This window comes from Corylus avellana, chromosome 3, assembly GCF_965113065.1.
Source record: "Corylus avellana chromosome 3, dhCorAvel1.hap1.2, whole genome shotgun sequence".
Classification (NCBI taxonomy): Eukaryota; Viridiplantae; Streptophyta; class Magnoliopsida; order Fagales; family Betulaceae; genus Corylus; species Corylus avellana.
Window position 1 is genome coordinate 26,619,258 of NC_142492.1, and position 15,875 is coordinate 26,635,132.

General features: G+C 31.7%; 1 pseudogene; it reads right to left on the reverse strand.

Moving 5' to 3' along the window:
- Nucleotides 1-10,905: 10,905 nt before the first annotated feature.
- LOC132176272 (isoflavone reductase homolog) lies at nt 10,906-15,875 on the reverse strand (annotated as a pseudogene).

The window sequence follows — 15,875 nt, forward strand, 5'->3', positions numbered from 1 at the left end:
ATGGTTGGTGCTCAAAGCCTTTTCACAATTAAATTATATTGGTTGTAGTAAGGAAAAAAAAAAAAAAAAAAGTGTCGAAAGGATTTTTTTTTTTTATATGTTCACACAAGAGAAAGGAGGGAGAGATTTGAATTAGTGATATCCGCTTCATGAAGCGTGGTTCACAGCTGATTGAATTACCCCTTGAAGACTGCCAAAAAAATTTGTGTGACGGCTAATGCTTAGGAGAAGGAATTCATCCGGAAAACATTATATTATTTATCCAAATCAAGAGAAAAACATGATTGAACTCATATCTAATACTCATCTCATTAATTAAATTAAAGTAAGAACATTTAAACATCAAAGCTCATATATTCAGAAAATATAACCGCCTATTCTTTATCTTTTTTTTTTCTTTTTCATGCAATTTCATTTATTTTCCTTTCTATTTTTGCTGTCCACCGAATTTTGTCTTCTTGATCCATGTGTTATGTGTAGTCTCCCATCACGTGTATGGACTTTGTTTCTCTGCAATTTCAACTAGTGGACTTTTGATACAACTCCACAGTCCCCACTGGACCAGGATTTCTGATAATCTTTCAAAAATTGCCCATCAACTTTTTCTCAAATCCTAGCTAGCCATCCCCGACTACTTATATTTTAATATGGCTGTCTAATTTATTCCATGCATGGGCACAACAATATATTAATTGGTTTGTAAATTACTAGTGGGTTCTCTTTTCCACCATATCGGTGGCCAACCAAGCAAATGAAGAAAAATGGGGAAAGTTTACATACTTCTTCAAATTATCATTTAATTAATTGATAATATATTTTTAAAATTTTTAATTGTAATGATATTCTTCTAAAATTATTAAAATATTATCAATGTCTCCTTAATACTAGTAAAAAGATAAAAATATTGTTATAAACTTCTCAATAAAACAAAAATACTCTAATAAATTCGAAAAAAAAAATAAAAAATAAAAAAGTATTTTGTTTTTAATTTTCAGTGTTGCAGAAGTGGAATATATTTTAGAGAAAAATTTCGGAAAATAGAGTCATTGACTATGTATGACTATGGGAGACTCTCATTTACTCCAACTTATCATCCAGATTTTGCAACTTCACCTAATTATAATCCTAAGGTCCAAAATAAAGGAAGTATTTTTACTCCAACCACAGTGAATTGAAACTCTCTTCTTTAAAACTCAATCACTTGCCCCTTTCCTCTACGTCCCACCACTCCACCATTGTCTTGCTTCTTCCTCTCACCTATCTAATCAACCGATCCCAATGACTTTCGCAGCCCAGCCCGTCCCATCCCATCAACCACGTCAAGATAAAATCTATTATTTTAAAAATTATGTTATTATTGGATTAACATTTCTTACAATTTTAAATAAATTATAGATTCTCAAATTATATTTTTATATAGAATATGGAGTAATTCTATGTGACCTATTTATTTTTTATTTGTGTCTTATTAAAAATAATGTGACTATTAAAATGTTCATTGGACTTGTGATCGATCATTATTGAATTTTGATCGAATGGTAATTTTAATAATCATACCATCTGATCGAATGGTAATTTTAGTAGAACACAAGTAGGTCACCTAAATTACTCTGAAACATGCCACCTTTTTTCTATGTGACATTTCGAAGCATTTCGATACCTAGAATCGACCTAAATTTCGCTATTTGAGAATCTACAATTTTAAAGAAATTATAGGTGGTCCTAATCCGTTACCAATTTCATAGGATAGTGACATATTACTTGTGAACTAATTTTTGGAGAAAAAAAAAATGGTAATTGAAGCATTTATCTTGATTGACTCATGTATAAGAGGATTCATTCAAAAAAAATAAAAAAATAAAATAAAAAATAAGGGTTAAGCTGACGCCGGTATTACAAATCAAAACGCAAGGGGAGTTTATTCAAACATCTGTCATTGTTTGATTGTTTGAATACACTTATACACCTACAAATTAAATTGTCTTTAATTGTTGTTGTTGATAATGATTAAAATATATATAAAATCTAACTTATGAATGCCACCTCAGCTAGCAACTGTTTTTTCTTTGATTGACGGTTACCTACCTTCCTTGACAGCTAGCTTTGCAACAACGGTCAGGGTGGCAACCATGACTTGGTTCATGGTTGGTGTTCAACTACATGCTTCAGCCGACAAAAAAAAAGGGAAAATTAGAGGGACAGTTAGACGGCGAGAACAATGGCGTTTTTTCAAGTTGGGTTGAATCATAATTTGACATATCTACATCAATATATTAGTAAAACTAAAATGATTTATATCGTTAAAGTATTGACTAAATAATTAAATTTATCTCTTCTTATATGCTTAAGTTTAACATGACATCAATGCTAATAGCCATGGGTTCGGCCTACACTCATGTCTCAAATTTATTAAAACTAGCTTAGAATGATTATTCATTATAATTTGATTTTAAAATTTAAAATACATCTTTATTGTATTTTTTATTATATGTCAAAAAAATTGTGCAAAAAAATCTATCATGCTTATTTCAATTCCACTTCTTTCATCTCCCTCCCCTTCTTGTTTTTTTATTTATTTTTTCCGACCAGTCCAATTGATCCAGCTATCCCTTTGCATAAAGTTATGATAAATCATAGTCAAAGCTATGAGTTTACGTCATAGTGACAAAACATAAAAATCTTACAATCAAATCTTATCTATGACTTCAATATCTGCTAACACATATTCAAATCTAGAGTTAATCTCCTCAACTGGTTTCGCTTAGCCACGCGTCGGCTTACCGTGCTCCCCAGCTCCTCAGCTGCCCATTGGCGCAAAATGCCAATGCATTTCACCTCCCTAACCTCTACTGCTGTAGCTGTTTGTTGGTTTTTTATTGTGTTTTTGTTGTTAATTTTTTGTATAAGGATTTGATTTCTCCTTAGGTTTGCTTTCATGAGCGATCTTTGGGCAGATGAGGATTAGTTTCGGTGTGAGGGTTTTACTCTCATGGCCAGAAAATTAAAAGTTGAAAATATAAGCTACCTATGTATTACATTGAGTCTGCTTGGAGCAGATTTGTTCTATATATAACTGAAGTTTGGACATGTGTTAGTACGGGTGTTAACCCGGTCCAGTTTCCCGATTTTTGGCCAAAATCGGAACCGGAACCGGGGTACCCCTGTTCTCGGTTTTAGGAAACCGAAACCGGAACCGGGGTACCCCGGTTCTCAGTTTTAGGAAACCGGAACGGGAAATCGGGGTCCCGGTTATAGGCCGGTTTCGGTTTTACACGGTCCGGTAACCGGTTTTTGAAGAAAATTAGTTTTTGGGCTTATTTTAGGTATTGGGCCTAAAATAAGCCCATTTTTTTTCATAAGTTAGCTCATTTTTTTTTAAAAAAATCTTTTAGTCTTTTTGTCTAAATTAAAGAGGCTTTGTTGTGACTGTTCCAAATAATTAAAAAATAAACCTAAAAAAGCCCAAAAATCATTAAAAAAAAAAAAAATCAATGTTTTTTTTGCCTATATGGGCCTTAGAAGACTAAAAATTCAATTTTTTAAAATACCCTAAAAATTATTTTAAATTGGGTACATAAAGAAAACATTAAAACAATAAAAAGTAAAAATGGAGAAGTGAAATGAAGAAGAGGACTAGAGGAGAAAATGGAGAAGAGGAGGGGCTTGCGGCGTGAATCGCGTGATGTGAGGAAAGAAGATGAAGGGGACTTAGGGGAGAAGTGAGAACCGGAGACGGGAGACCTAAACCTAAGCGTAAAAAAATTAAAAAATATTAATATATATATATATATATAATATAATAATATATATAAATATTATTTAATAAAATATAAACCCGGTTCCGGTATTCCCGGTAAAAACCAGGTACCAAAAACCGGGTACCGGAACCGGGGTACTCGGTTTTTGGATTTTTCAAACCGGAACCGGTTCCGGTTCCTGTTTCCCAGTAATTTTTGACACCCCTATGTGTTAGCGGATATTGAAGTCATAGATAAGATTTGATTGTAAGATTTTTATATTTTGTCTCTATGACGTTGTAATCTCATAGCTTTGACTATGATTTATTAGAGCTTTATGCTCTTGATTTTTTTTAAATGAATGAATATGGAAAATTCTCCTAAAAAAAAAACTATGGGTTCAAACCTTGATTCCATCAATTTACTTATCATTTAAATTAAATAGTTCACAAGTTGAATCTCACCGACACCTATTAAAAGAAAGGTCGAGCCCACATATGAAAGAAAATATTAAAGTATTAATTAAATAATTAAATTAACCTATTTTTATAAATTTAAGTTTATGAAAAAAAAAATGATAATTTAACACTAACAGGTATACAAATTTTTATTACAAGAGTCCAACCAATGCCATAATATTTACTAACCACATAGAAATTGCATTGAAACTAATTGATGGTGTGTTGATATTATCTTTGGGAAGTGGGTTTCAGTAAAATATAAATAATGTCAAGGCATTATAATTACTCCAAGGAAAAATATAAAGGAAGGGACAGATGGTATCTTCCATGGGTCCCATTTTAATAACATATATCCATATAGTTGATAATTGATGGTTTTACAAGTGACCCGGTGTCCCGTTTCGTCCCTTTTTCCGCTTAAAAATCAAATCGAAAGCGGAAGTGCGTAGGTTCCCTTTTTTGTCTTTCCCTTCTTCTAGAATTTTTTTTTTTTTCTTTTTTCTAAGCAGCTTTAAGAAAAGTTCACAAAGAGATAAAAGACATGAGAATCTTATCGACAATAAAATCCACTCTTGCTCTCGGGTCTACTAATCGGATTGACATCTCTATAATTAATGGAAGATCTTTTATTTATTTATTTGGAGAGATTAATGCTCCGTTTATTTTCTTGAAAAATGATTTAATTTGAAAATAATTTTTGGTATTTAGTTTGTATAAAAAATCAGCCAACATTGATTGCCTCTTTTCGCAAAGGTTGGCAACTTCTTGCAAATTATAATGGTAGATTTCGGCGACCTCCAGCGGCGGTGGCCGCGGTGAGTGACCTACGGCATACAAAACGTTGAAAAATAGGAAAAACAAAATTTCAAAAAGAGGTTTTTGTCAAAACAAACAAAACTTAAGATTCTCTATAATTTTGTATTTTTATAAAATGTAATGAATAATGTTACATACTACACCATTATCTTATCCCATCTCACTAGTTGATTTGACGGTATCCATTTGCCATTGAATTTGTTTTGTGTATTTTTTTTTCTTCTTTTCTTTTTTAATTTGATTTGATATTAGCTCTACCTACCATTTTGTATTATCTCCCACCTACCACAGTTTCCTATAAATATGAATTATTTGAATTGTAATTGATCATTAAGAAATAAGAGTAAAATGCAGCCCTTTAGAGTCTTCCCTAGTGTGAATTTAAGTGTTTAACACCAAACCGCCTATAAATAGTCTCAGATCTCTCTTTATTTTGCCTTTATATTTAATTTTTGAAAAAAAAAATTGAGATAAATCTCCGAGTCAATGCTAAAAAAAAACACCTAAAGTTTTTTTTTTTTTTTTTTTTTTTTTTTTTCAATTTTATGTTTTAACTACAAAAGTCCTTTGCAAATTTGAATTGGGTCCTTTCGTTAGTTCTCTAGCAAAATTTTGTCGTTGTTGGTGCATGTCGGTTAGCATTTCTGCCACATCACATTAAAATCAATTTTTATTAAAATGGAAGAACTTTTTTTTTAAAAAAAAAAAACCAACTATTTTCTTTTTCTATTTTTTTTTTAATATTTTCATTTTTAATTAAAATTATTGAAAATTAAAAATATATATATATATATTATTTTAATAAGTTTTGGCGATAATGATGACGTCACACAAATAGCCGGTACAATTTTGACCGAAAACTAACGAATGACCTACTTCAAATTTGTGAAGGGCTGATGCAGCTAAAATTGGGAGTTAACCAAGGGATTTATCTCAAAAAATTTCTTAATTTTTCATAGTATTATGAATTTATTAAGGATGGAGATATAGTATATGTAGACTTGTAGTATTACTCTTGAGTAATTTAAAAGAATAGGCCGTAGAGTTCACCTTTTGAAATAGAATATTTGCATAATTCTCATGAGTTTGATTCGATTCCGGATAACTTAGAGTATTGAGCCCACTTATTTGAAATAGGTTGTTCATAATTCTATTCTAGAAAACCTTATTTCCTACGGATCAAGAAACATCTTCACCTACTCTACCATTTTTTTTTTTTCAAATATAGGTTGTTCATAATTCTAGAAAACCTTATTTCCTACATATCAAGAAACATCTTCACCTACTCTGCCCTTTTTTTTTTTCTTTTTCTTTTTTTTTTTTTTTTTTGAAGCACAAAACGATTCAAACAAAAATACAATGTTAAAAATAAAAACAACAAATAAAAAATTAATCAAAAAATAATCTAATCTTCTGTATTTTGCGCTAAAAGCAGAAAAAATAAACGCACAAAATGATTTCTGAAGCAAGCAAAGAGTCCATCTTAGAGCATTTTCAAGAGAATAGGCAAATCCTTCATAATAATTAAATTTGACTATTATTAGCATTTTTTCCTCTCTAGCATAATAGCCATTTTGTAGTTTTTCTTTCAAGTATGAATAGAACATTTCCAGCAGAATTAAGCAAAATAGTTACTGAAAAAATACAATTTTTTTACTTTAGCTACTCATTTTTTCATACACACTCTAACATATTCTCTATTCTACTATCTATTTTCTTTAAATATTATTTTGTGTGGGAAAGAGTGTGAAAGAAAGAGGATGAAAAAAAAAGGAGAGAAAAATAATAATAAACAAATTTTATAGTGTGAATAGTGAATAGGCTAATCAAGAGCATCTCCAAGAGAATAGGTAAATCCTTCATAATAGTTAAATTTGACTATTATTAGCCTTTTTGCCTCTCCAGCATAATAGTTATTTTGTAGTTTTTCCTTCTAGTATAAATAGTAAATAGGCTGATTAGCATATTCACTATTCACACTATAAACTTTGTTTATTATAATCTTTCTAGATCTCCCTTTCTTCCTTTTACTCTCTCTCTCATTCTCTTTCTTTCACACTCTTTCCCACACAACATAATTTTTAAATAAAATAGATAGTATAATAGAGAATCTGTTGGAGTGCGTATGAAAAAATGAGTGGCTAAAGTAAAAAAATTGTACTTTTTCAGTAGCAATTTTGCTTACTTCTGCTAGAGATGCTCTTTCATACTAGAAGGAAAAACTGCAAAATAGTTATTCTATTGGAGAGGGAAAAAGGCTAATAAAGTCAAATCTGACTATTATGAAGGATTTGCCTATTCGCTTGGAAATGCTCATGCTGATTAGCTTATTTACTAGTCACGCTATAAACTTTGTTTATTATTATTTTTTTCTCTCCTTTTTTTTCTTTTACTCTCTCTCTCCTCTTTGTTTGACACTCTCTACCACACAAAAAAATATTTTAAAAAAATAAAGAGTAGAATGAATAATTTGTTAGAATGTGTATGAATAAATTATAAATGAGTAGCGAATTAAAAATTTATCATTTTTCATTAGTTATTTTGCCTATTTCTACTATACATGCTCGTACATAAAAGCTACTGCAACCGCAACCGGATTTTATGTCACTTATGAATGCCACATCAGCTAGCAACTGTTCTTTCTTTGATTATTGCTGGTTACCAACCTTTACCGCTTTGGAACAATAGTCAGATAAATAGCTATTCTCTTAAAAATAAATAAATAAAATAGAAAAATAGCTATTCTCGACTTTTCTTCTCACAAAAATAAAAAACGACCAAGAGAAAGTCAATCCCACACGTCAACTCTCTTCACAGTTACAATGCAAAACGAATTAAGTAACTTTGTTAATTTGTTGAATTACGTGATTAGCTTGGGGAGCTTCTTTCATTATTATTATTATTATTATTATTCAAAAGAGAAGAAAAAAGAAAAGAAAAGAGAATTATAGGATAAAACAAGATTGAGATCCCCTAAAATTTTCTTTAAATTTGAGATTCTTAAATTCATAAGTTTTAGCCGTTTATCTCATCTAAGTGTCTAAAATAAGTCATATTTCAACATTTAATGAAAAAACTTGAGATAGGCCCTGAGGAGAACATTAGAAATTTGAGTGAGTGAGAGAGATATATTGTGACAAGTTAGAAATTAGTTAGTCTTACATTAGGTGGGTGAATTGTAAAGGTGTTGTATAAGTGTTAGTTTCCATGTATGGCGGATGGTTCCATTGTGTGTAATGTGGTATATTTTGCGAGAGCGGAATGCTCGAAGTGTTGATGACTGCGAGAGAGGATTCATCCATTTGAAGAAGTTGGTGTTACAAACGATGTATTCATGGAAAGTGGCTTGGCCTACTCCGACTATTTCTAATTTTTCTAAATTTTTAGGTTTATGCTTTTCTTTATCTTCGGATTAAGAGTCTCTCGTATACTTCCAATGTACATGGGTTGCGCCCCTTGTGCGTTGTTTGAATATACATTATTTATAAAAAAAAAAAAAAAAAAAAAAAAAAAAAAAAGTGTGTTAGTTTCCAATTGTAACATTAACTACTCATTTTAGAATAATAATGCAAATGTGATTAGCACTTCCTAATTAAGTTGTGACATACGTCCACTAAAAAAAATAACATAAAATAGTGACTCCTAGAAGATGATGTTTAAGCCCAAAAAAAGTCACTACTGATATAGTGACGTTTGTACAGTGAAAACATCACTACAAAGTGACATTTAGGGCCACGCGTCACCTTTTGGAAGGTGACGCTTGAATAGTGTGCGTCCACTATTTGACGCTTGAGAGGCGTCGTTCACTGTGCAAGTGATGCCTCGTTTTGAGAGGCGTCGTTTGCACTTGCAAGTGACGCCTGCTAGTGTCATTTTGTTAAAACGACACTCAGCCAGGCATCACTATTTGTTGGTTTTTTTGTAGTGGTCTTTGCATGTTGTCGGGTTGATTGTAATAATTGTTATTTAAATAGGTGGGTGAATTGTGGTTGTATCCTTTGCCTCCTCTGGCCTTTCTCATTTTCATCAATAATAAACCAGTTATGTTATCTAAATTGTAGAATTAGAATCTCTTAAGATTCATCCAGTGACCTTATTTTATACTTCACCACCTTCATACTAAATAATGCTGCAAATGAAACAGAGAAATCCCAATTGCAGAAGCACTCAAGTGTCAGCTTGAAGTTCAGAAAAGATTACAAGAGCAGCTTGAGGTATATTGCCACAAATTTTGCTACTTTATGCAAAGAAAAGTGTTATATATTCTTTGTTGCTGATCTATACATTATTACCATTAGGTACAGAAGAAACTGTAGATGAGAATAGAGGCTCAAGGGAAGTGCTTGCAAGCAATATTAGAGAAAGCCCAAAAGAGTCTTTCCCTCGATATGAATGGCCCTCGTACTATAGAAGCAGCAAAGGCACAATTAACTGACTTCAATTTGGCTTTACCCAGATGGAGCCCAGGAAGAAGATAAAGATATCAAGCTCAAAGTTGAGGGGGGCTTGATATGGTTTGACTTGAACTCAGAAGGAAATTATGATTTTGTTGCTGCAAATGGAGATGAATTGGAATCCAATATGTTTGCCTATAGGAGATAGAAAATTTTATATATAATGTCTTACAATTAATTTGATGACATAAATGTCACCTTCTACTGCCTGCTTTATATATGTTTGTATTGAGTTTTAACAATTGTAGACAGAATCTTGGATGTATAATATACCTTTACTAATGAACACATCTTTTATAGTTTCTCTTGGGATATCTTGAATTTACTTACTCTTCAAAACATCAGAATAATTCTCTCCTGTCTCTCAAATTTCGTTATTCTCGTATTCTTACGAGCTAAATAACCTAACCCCGAGAGTTTGGAGGCTTCGTTTGTTAAAATTTTGGTTTTATATCTTTTGTTTTTTCTTCTCAGAATAAAAATATTAACAAACAACTAAACCACAAAAAACTCATAAAAGCACAAAAAAAGGTTTAGGAAAATCTCCTAAAAGATCGATCTTTGAACTACCACGTGATTTGAAAAGATCTCTTCAAATTTTAATACCTCTCAATTTCACCCCCGAACTTTCAATTTGTTGAATCTGTCCCCCTCTGTCAGTTTTTGGACGTTAAAAGTGATATAATGACCTTTATACCACTGAAAATTTTATAAAATTCTAATTGAAAATTGAAATTTTTTTTTAAAAAAAATTGAAGGGTAATTTGGTATTTTTAAAAGTTTATGTTAGGGTTTAATAGGAAAAATTGGCAGGGGGAGGTCAATTAAATCAAATTGAAAGTTTAAAGGGTGAAATTGAGAATTTTTAAGATTTTAGAAGTCTTCTCAAAATGCATGCCAATTCAAAGGTCCTAAGTAAAGTTATCCCAAAAGCTTTTCACCTTTATGTCGCAACAGAACACATTCCCAAACAAAAATAAAGAGCCTTAAGAAGTTTTGATTTAGGTTCACTAGTCTTGATTAATATTCTCTTTTCTCACACAAAAACGGATCTTAACAACAATAAAGATTAATAAAGGTATCAACTTTCAATCCAACACAACAAATATGAATACCAAAATTAAGCAAAGCATTTAAACAATCAACACACTGATTTTTGTCATGTGAAAATCCTTTGAAGAATTATTCCTTAAAGGTAAAACTACTTCAGGACAACCAAACCCAGAATGAATTCAATAAATGTTTTGGACAGTTGAATTAATTATTTGTTTATAACATTAAAAAATTAAAACAAATTAAAAAAAAAAAAAACACTCTAAATTTAAAGCAAAACCTTGATATAATATGATCATTACAAACATACTGAGTTTAAGAACCTTAAAACTTATTTTTTTCATTATGATGGATGTATGTAGTTTTGATGCAACCTATGAAGTCTTATAGATAGAGCTTTAGGTATTCATCCATACGTGTATATTTCACCTCTGGATACAGCTTTGAAGCTTCTTCTCCCCCTTCCCCTATTTCAAAGTTTGTCAAACAACCTTCATAGAAAATGTGATAGAAATGCCCAACTGCTACCTGCCCTCCATAATCCAGTCCTGCAGTAAAAGAAAACAAAAATAAATAAATTTTGTTTTTTTTGTTTTTTTTTGTTTTGGAAACTTTATAAAGACGTCATGAACTTTCATGCGTTTTGAGAATACTCTCTAAAGTTCAAAAAATTTCAATTTTACTCATCGAACTTTTAATTTGATGCAATCTATTCCCTCCGTTAGGATTTGACGTTAAAATTGATTAAATGGCCTTTATACTATTGAAAATTTTATAAAATTTTAAATTTACCTTAATTTCACATTAAAATTTTTTTTTTTTTAAAGAAAAAAACGAAAAAGTTAAGGGTGTTTTGGTATTTTTTATAGCCTCCGTTAGGATTTTAACGTAGAGAGTAAATTGCGTAAAATTAAAAAATTTAGGAGTAAAAGTGAGAGTTAATTTTAAAGTTTATTTACCTTTCATGGAGGCAAGGAAGTCGTCTGATGAAATGCTAATCTTCTGTAATTTCTTGGCAGCAAGGTTCTCCCACTACTCAACTAATTCTCTTTGGGAGAGAATGTTTTCAGGTGGCCGAAGGTAGAGGGTTTTGTTGAGGGTTCGAGGATCATCTATTGCCTTAATTGTGTATGTTGCTACGTCATCTTCATCCATATAAACCACTGCAGCAAATATTCCAATAATTAATATAAATTCCCAATCAAATATTTCATTTCATTTTCCACATGAAAAATGGAAAATATGTATCATATTCCTTTGTAGTATATATATATAGTATTAGTATATAAATTTATTTTCTTTGAAAGGCCAACCTCCAACGACTATGATGAGCAAGAATTCGTTCCAGGTTATTTTCTATATGAGTAACTACTATTTAAGAGAAACTTCAGAAAATTCTCTCTGAACTTTTAATTATTTTGACATTATTCTCCAAAATATAAAACTTTCAATTTCTTTTAATTACACAATCCTCTTAGGATTTTCCGTTAATTTTTGTCAAAATGCCCAAAATGTTTTTTTTTTCTTTTAAAAAAAAGTATGAATCTTTACAATTTTTTATTTTTTATAATAAAAAGAAAAACATGGGTATTTTAAATTAAAATTGTTAACAAGATTTAACGGAATGAAGCAAATGAAAGTTCGATACCCTTAATTGACAGTTTTTTAACTTTAAAAAGATACTTTCAAAACGCGTGAAAGTTTAGGGAAGACTTTATGAAGTTTTCCCTTTTTTTTTTTTTTTTTTCTTATAATTAGTGATGATTTAAAGACTTATTTTTACTACCACACCATCAAATTGTATGGCACTTTTGGTCGTGGTGAATGCCTTTCTCTTGCTCAATCATACCTAAATCATTTGCACATGGATATTTCTTTTGGGTTCCTTTTTTTGGTACCTTTTGCTTGGCCATCTCCATATATATGAACTTTTTCTTTTGGGGGAAAAAGTGTTCTCATTTGAGAAAGGTTGCCAGCGAAGTAACCAGCAAAGCAGTTGGCAGAAACAAAAGTAAAAGGGATTTTGGCATCCTCTATTGCTTTTCTCACAACCATTTTATCATCAAATGTCACTCTTCCTGGTGCAAGAGCATCTCCCATCCTGGCCGCGTCAATACCAAATTCTGATGGCAAGAAACGCTGCAAAATTTTATATATTTTAATTAAAATAGACAATAGTATGTAATACCCATGCATCAAATATAAAAAGAAAAAAGAAAAAAAAAAAGAAGAAAAAAAAAAAAGAGCCCCATCTTTTGTTCGAATAATTTTTAAATCTAATGGCATAATTATATGGACAGAGTTTTTCTCCAAACTGGATTGAAAGAACTTCCTTCAACCCAATTTATAAAAATGACATGTGTCAATTTTTTTAATAACATGTGAAATACACACGAGTTTTTAATATTATTTATTCTAACTGTCACTGCTATTAAAAAAACATGTGCATCTCACATGTTTAAATGACACATGTCATTTTTATGAACTGAGTTGAAAGAAGTTCCTCCAACCCAATTTGAAGAAAGACTCTATCCTAATTATATTTTCACACAGATAATATGGATATGATCTATTAATTTCTTAGGTTTAACAAAACAATCCTAATTACGACTAGTTATAGTTTGGGGTCAGTTGCAATTATTTAAAGTTTTAAAATTATTAAAAATTAGTTCGTAGTTGAAAAGGGTAACTGTAATTTTTTTTTCCTTTTTTTTTTTTGTTAATTTTTTATTTTTATAAACAAAAAAATGGTTTTCACAAAAAGTCAAGGCCAAATGGCTCTCATAAACACAATTTGGCAACATTTTATTCCTTTTTCGTAGGATTTAACAAAAAAGTTGTAAAATTTTTAAGTTTGAAAAGTATTAAAAAATGGAGTGTACGTTAATTAGAAAGGATAAGTGTAATTTTTTCTTTAATATATATATTTTTTTAAAACACAAAAAATGGTTTCTCACATGTACGTAATGGTTTCAAACCTCTTTCGCCTCTTTTCTCTTCTTTGATAACCAAAGCAACCTAACCTCCCTCTTCCCTGCGCTACTATGTATGCCCACCCCCCCCCCCCCCCCCCCCCCCCCCCCACCCCAAAAAAAAAAAGATAAAAAATCCAAAACCAAGGCAACCTCTTCCACGTCCCTTCCCCACCTACCACTTCACCAACCTGCTCAATCATCGCTCACAACCACAACATCCAAACTTTTCACTGGCTACATACCTTAATGGGTAAGTGGACTATTATCTGTTATCAAATGAGACACTTTCTATAATTTTATTTAAAAATATACTTTTACGCTGCAAAATGATGAGGCAAAATGCTCTTTTTGTAGGTGTTGATGGGTTTTTATTGCTAACCATTAGCGTGAATTTTGACACACATACATGCATACACCAACTACAATACATGTACTTTAATTTTTGAAAAAACTTCAGAAAGCTCTCCTGAACTTCCAGCAATTTTGACAAATTTTCTTTAAATTTTCAAAACTCTCACTTAGGCCCTCCTAAACTTTGGTTTTCTCTCACTTTGGACCCTTTTAACTTTTTATACCCATTTTACCCTCAACTAAAACTACGTCGTTTTGGACTCAACCAAAACTACGTCGTTTTTTACTAAAAAACTACACCGTTTTGGGAATAATATTAATATTAAAAAAAAAATTAAAAAAAAAAAACTAAATCGGGGGTGGCTGAAGGCCAAAATGGGGTGGCCGAACCACCCCATTTTTGGCCAAGGGGGTGGTTGAGCCACCCCCTGGCTGGTCTGGGGGTGGCCGGACCACCCCCTTGGCCATGTGGGTGGTCCGGCCACCCCCAAAAGGCCCAAAAAAAAGGGGGGGGGGGGGGGGGGGGGATCGTGGGGGTGGTCCGGCCACCCCCAAAGCACCCCGATCCCCCTTTTTTATTTTTTGGCCAAGGGAGCCACCCCCGATTTCTTTTCTTTTCTTTTTTTTTTAAATTTATTTATTTTGCTTTTCTTTTTTTTAAAAAAAATAAATAAATAAATTAATGCCTGAAACGATGTCGTTTTGGGTTGGGTATGTATTGTAGTTTTAGGACACAAAATGACATAGTTTTGGGGGAGGGTAAAATAGGTATAAAAAGTCAAATTGTTTGACTTTAACGTTAAAAATGTCCAAAGTGAGAGAAAACCAAAGTTCAGGGGGCCTAAGTGAGAGTTTTAAAAATTCAGGAGGGGTTTGTCAAAATCACTGAAAGTTTACTTCAGGGGGGCTTTATGAAGTTTCCCCTTAATTTTTTTAACCGGTATCAATTAACAAGAGAAGATTATAGCGTAACCTAAAAATTAAAAGGAAAATGTTGAATTAGATATAGTCAATTTCAAATTATCAGTAAATCTCTAAATTTTAGGAAAGGATTTTCATGCTTAATTAACTTTTAGAAGATTCACATAGAAAAGGCCAGCGGATCGCCACTTGGGCTGCCGGGAATGATGATTAATGTTCATATTTCCGGGACTTGTAAAAAATAAAAATCACTGCTCATCCCCCAGTTGTAAGGCAGTCATACGTATAACGGTATGTTAAATAACATTTCTCTTTTCTTTTTCTTTTTTAAAAAATATATATAATTTTTTAATTTTAAAAAAAATTAATAAAAAAATATTTATATGACATGTGGCACAATATGATTGGTGTTGACGTGGCACAATATAATTGGTGTTAACGTGGCGTTTCGTTAAGTTTTGGACGAAATTTTAATAGATGTACTATTTTCGTATTTATGAAAACTACATGTACCTCCTTTAATAAAATGAAAACCTAAGGGGCACAAAATAAAGAGTTTAAGCCCTAAGGGAGTTTTTAGTATTTAACACAATATTATATTAAAGGATTTTCATTCTTAACTTTGGAGATCCCTTTATAGAATATGAAATTAATTACATATTCATTCGTTCTCAAAAATTTCAAAAGATTTGTAAATTTTCAGATAAAATTAATTGTATCAAAGAAAAGATAGACAAAAATACATATATATATATATATATACCTTAATGTTCCTGCTTCTTTGATGACCTCAACAAGCTGGAGCTGCAACAAAAGGTTGTGAGACCGGAAATGCTCCCCAGACATTGTGCAGATCACAACGTTGACCTGCTTCACGGCGTCGACAAGGCTCCGGTGATCGGAAAACGAGCCTTCGACAAGGTGGGCTCCCCGCCGCTTAAACGACAGTAGCATTTGTGCTTTGTCAATGTCAAGACCAGTCTCAGGCCTTCGAAGAACATAGGTTGCATGGCCCTGGGCAAGGCTTGCCATCACAATCCTCTTCCCTATATACCCAGTGCCCCCCACAACAAGAACCTTGCTCTTTCCCATTGCCTACCTTTTCTC